Raw genomic sequence first — 4,952 nt, 5'->3', positions numbered from 1 at the left:
GACGCGGGGCGGGGGCAGGGGCGCGGGGGCTCGGAGACGACGTTGGCGACGGCGACGGCGAGGCACGGGCGACGACGACGGCGCGGTCGGGCAGGGGCGACGGCAGGGGTGGCGGACGGCGTCGGGGCAGCCTGGCGGCGATGAGCTCGGCGTTGTCGGGGGCAAATGGAGATGAGAAACTGAAATTTTCACAAGTCCTGGTTATATACCAAGAGCATTGGTCCTGGTTCGTGGCGCGAACCGGGACCAATGCCTTCCTTTAGTCCCGGTTGGTGCCACCAACCGGGACCAAAAGGCCTTGCGCTGCCCGCGGCCAAAAGTTTAGTCCCACCTCGCTAGTTGAGAGGGGCTCGGAGTGGTTTATAAGCCCCACTACGGCTACCCTCTCGAGTTCCTCTCAAATGCAGGCTTACAGGCCTAGCTAATCTCACATTGTGCTGCCTGTGGGCCTATTGGTTCTTCTGCGGGCCTGAATCCTGGCCCAGGTTGGGTTTCTAGTCGTATTCAGGCCGTGGTGGCCCAATAGGTGGCAGTTTTTTAATTTTTTTCCATTTTTTTGTTTTGTTTTTTGCATTATTTATTTTCTTTTGTTTTTTGCTTTATTTTTTTAATTCTTTTTGCTTTGAGTTTTAGAAAAATTATAAACATTCTGTTAGTGCCATTAGTTTTCAAATTTGAAAACATTTTTTTTGTTTTTTTTGTTGCTTTATTTATTTTATTTTGTTTCTACTTGCAACAAAGTACTTATTGTTGCTTTTTTTATTTTGTTTCCAGTTTTTTGTTTTGTTTTCTGCATTATTTATTTTCTTTTGTTTTTTGCTTTATTTTTTAATTCTTTTTGCTTTTAGGTCAGCAAAATTATAAACTTTCTGTTAGTGCCATTAGTTTTAGAAAAAATATAAACTTTCTGTTAGTGCCATTAGTTTTCAAATTTGAATAATTAAAATTTGAATTCTTTGAAATTTGTGTGAATCACAAGTTTGTGATTAACTTTACTAAGAAAATGAACATAGATGCGCCTATAGAGAAAATTCAACCTAAATTCATAATAAAGCATTTCAAATGAACTCTGAAAAAGTTGAAAGTTGGCATGGTATCATAATTTCACCCACATAGCATGTGCATGTACAAAACGGACAATGGTGTCATACTCGTCTGTTAAAAAGTTGGCATGGTATCATCATAATAGTTGCGGGAGAAAGTCTTCACTTTTTGTTCTCTTGTGTCATTTGCTTATTGCGCCGTAACCATGGATAATCTTCTTCATTTATCAGGATGCTGGGGTCAGCCTTGACTTTGAAGGGAGGAATTTCATGAAACTTTTCATAATCTTCAGACATGTCTGTCTTGCCCTCCACTCCCACGATGTCCCTTTTTCCTAAAAGAACTATGTGGCGCTTTGGATCATCGTATGCTGTATTCGCTTCCTTATCTTTTCTTTTTCTCGGTCTGGTAGACATGTCCTTCACATAGATAACTTGTGCCACATCATTGGCTAGGACGAACGATTCGCCAGTGTACCCATGATTTTTCAGATCCACTGTTGTCATTCCGCACTGTGGGTCTACCTGTACCCCGCCTCCTGACAGATTGACCCAGTTGCATTTAAACAAAGGGACCTTAAAATCTACACCGTAGTCAAGTTCCCATATGTTCACTATGTAACCATAATATGTGGCCTTTCCCCTCTCGGTGGCTGCATCAAAGCGGACACCGCTGTTTTGGTTGGTGCTCTTTTGATGTTGGTCGATCGTGTAAAATGTATTCCCATTTATCTCGTATCCTTTCCAAATCATTACAGTCGAAGATGGTCCCCTGGACAACAAGTACAACTCATCACAAACAGTGCTATCACCTCTGAGACGTGTTTCCAACCAACTGCTGAAAGTCCTGATGTGTTCACATGTAATCTAGTCGTCGCACTGCTCCAGGTGTTTGGAGCGCAGATTGTTCTTGTGTTCATCGACATATGGGGTCACCAAGGTAGAGTTCTGTAGAACTGTATAGTGTGCTTGAGACCAAGAATATCCGTCCCTGCATATTATTGAGTCCCTTCCAAGCGTGCCTTTTCCAGTCATTCTCCCCTCATACCGCAATTTAGGGAGACCTATCTTCTTAAGGCTAGGAATGAAGTCAACACAAAACCCGATGACATCCTCTTTTTGATGGCCCATGGAGATGCTTCCTTCTGGCCTAGCGCGGTTACAGACATATTTATTTAGGACTCCCATGAACCTCTCAAAGGGGAACATATTGTCTAGAAATACGGGCCCCAGAATGACAATCTCGTCGACTAGATGAACTAGGACGTGCGTCATGATATTGAAGAAGGATGGTGGGAACACCAGTTCGAAACTGACAAGACATTGCGCCACATCACTCCTTAGCGTTGGTATGATTTCTGATCGATCACCTTCTGAGATATTGTATTGAGGAATGCACATAGCTTCACAATGGCTAATCGGATGTTTTCCGGTAGAAGCCCCCTCAATGCAACCGGAAGCAGTTGTGTCATAATCACCTGGTAGTCATGAGACTTTAGGTTCTGGAACTTTTTCTCTGGCATATTTATTATTCCCTTTATATTCGACGAGAAGCTAGTCGGGACCTTCATACTGAGCAGGCATTCAAAGAAGATTTCTTTCTCTTCTTTCGTAAGAGCGTAGCTGGCACGACCTTCATACTGCTTCGGAGGCATGTCGTCTTTTTTGTGCAAGCGTTGCAGGTCCTCCCGTGCCTCAGGTGTATCTTTTGTCTTCCCATACACGCCCAAGAAGCCTAGCAGGTTCACGCAAAGGTTCTTCATCACGTGCATCACGTTGATTGAAGAGCGTACCTCTAGGTATTTCCAGTAGGGTAGCTCCCAAAATATAGATTTCTTCTTCCACATGGATGCGTGTTTCTCAGCGTCATTCGGAACAGCTAGTCCGCCGGGACCCTTTCCAAAGATTACGTGTAAATCATTGACCATAGCAAGTACGCGATCACCGGTACGCATGGCGGGCTTCTTCCGGTGATCTGCCTCGCCTTTGAAATGCTTGCCTTTCTTTCGACATTGATGGTTGGTCGGAAGAAATCGACGGTGGCCCAGGTACACATTCTTCCTGCAGCTTCCCAGGTATATACTATCGGTGTCAAGTAAACAGTGCGTGCATGCGTGGTATCCCTTGTTTGTCTGTCTTGAAAGGTTACTGAGAGTGGGCCAATCATTGATGGTCATGAACAGCAACGCCTTTAGGTCAAATTCCTCCTGTTTGTGCTCATCCCACGTACGTACACCGTTTCCATTCCACAGCTGTAAAAGTTCTTCAACTAATGTCCTTAGGTACACATCAATGTCATTGCCGGGTTGCTTAGGGCCTTGGATGAGAACTGGCATCATAATGAACTTCCGCTTCATGGACATCCAAGGAGGAAGGTTATACATACATAGATTCATGGGCCAGGTGCTGTGATTGCTGCTCTGCTCCCCAAAAGGATTAATGCCATCCACGCTTAAAGCAAACCGTACGTTCCTTGGGTCACTTGCAAACTCATCCCACTACTTTCTCTCGATTTTTCTCCACTGCGACCCGTCAGCAGTTGCTCTCAACTTCCCGTCTTTCTTACGGTCCTCACTGTGCCATCGCATCAACTTGGCATGCTCTCCGTTTCTGAATAGAAGTTTTAACCGTGGTATTATAGGAGCATACCACATCACCTTCGCAGGAACCCTCTTCCTGGGGGGCTCGCCATCAGCATCACCAGGGTCATCTCGTCTGATCTTATACCGTAATGCACCGCATACCGGGCATGCGTTCAGATCCTTGTACGCACCCCGGTAGAGGATGCAGTCATTAGAGCATGCATGTATCTTCTGCACCTCCAATCCTAGAGGGCATACGACCTTCTTTGTTGTGTATGTACTGTCGGGCAATTCATTATCCTTTGGAAGCTTCTTCTTCAATATTTTCAGTAGCTTCTCAAATCCTTTGTCAGGCACAACATTCTCTGTCTTCCACTGCAGCAATTCCAGTATGGTACCGAGCCTTGTGTTGCCATCTTCGCAATTGGGATACAACCCTTTTTTGTGGTCCTCTAACATGCGATCGAACTTCAACTTCTCCTTTTGACTTTCGCATTGCGTCCTTGCATCGACAATGACCCGGCGGAGATCATCATCATCGGGCACATCGTCTGGTTCCTCTTGATCTTCAGCAGCTTCGCCCGTTGCAGCATCATCATGCACATCGTCTGGTTCCTCTTGATGTTCAGTAGCATCACCGTATTCAGGGGGCACATAGTTGTCATCGTACTCTTCTTCTTCGCCGTCTTCCATCATAACCCCTATTTCTCCGTGCCTCGTCCAAACATTATAGTGTGGCATGAAACCCTTGTAAAGCAGGTGGGTGTGAAGGATTTTCCGGTCAGAGTAAGACTTTGTATTCCCACATATAGGGCATGGACAAAACATAAAACCATTCTGCTTGTTTGCCTCAGCCACTTTGAGAAAATCATGCACGCCCTTAATGTACTCGGAGGTGTGTCTTTCACCGTACATCCATTGCCGGTTCATCTGCATGACAGACCGCTAAACCTAGACAAATATTGAGGAAAATGGAGTTTGGAGGTCGAGCTTGGAGAGGAGAAAGTTAAGTAGTATGGCTCGGGCATTCCATCGAACACCTCGTGTGCATAGGAGGTGAGCTAGAGCACCACAAAGCTCTCCAACGGCCGGGCAGAAAAACAGAGCAATGAAGTGCTCTGCTCGCGGGCAAGGGGTGTATATAGACAATTCATTGGTCCCGGTTCGTGGCATGAACCGGGACTAAAGGGAAGCCTTTGGTCCCGGTTCAAGCCATAAACCGGGACCAATGGTGGTGTGCCAGGAGCGAGGCCCATTGGTCCCGGTTCGTCCCACCAACCGGGACGAAAAGGTCCAGACGAACCGGGACCAATGGCCCACGTGGCCC

The sequence above is a fragment of the Triticum dicoccoides genome, chromosome 4A (assembly GCF_002162155.2).
Source record: "Triticum dicoccoides isolate Atlit2015 ecotype Zavitan chromosome 4A, WEW_v2.0, whole genome shotgun sequence".
Lineage (NCBI taxonomy): Eukaryota > Viridiplantae > Streptophyta > Magnoliopsida > Poales > Poaceae > Triticum > Triticum dicoccoides.
Note: the sequence above shows the minus strand (reverse complement) of the source record.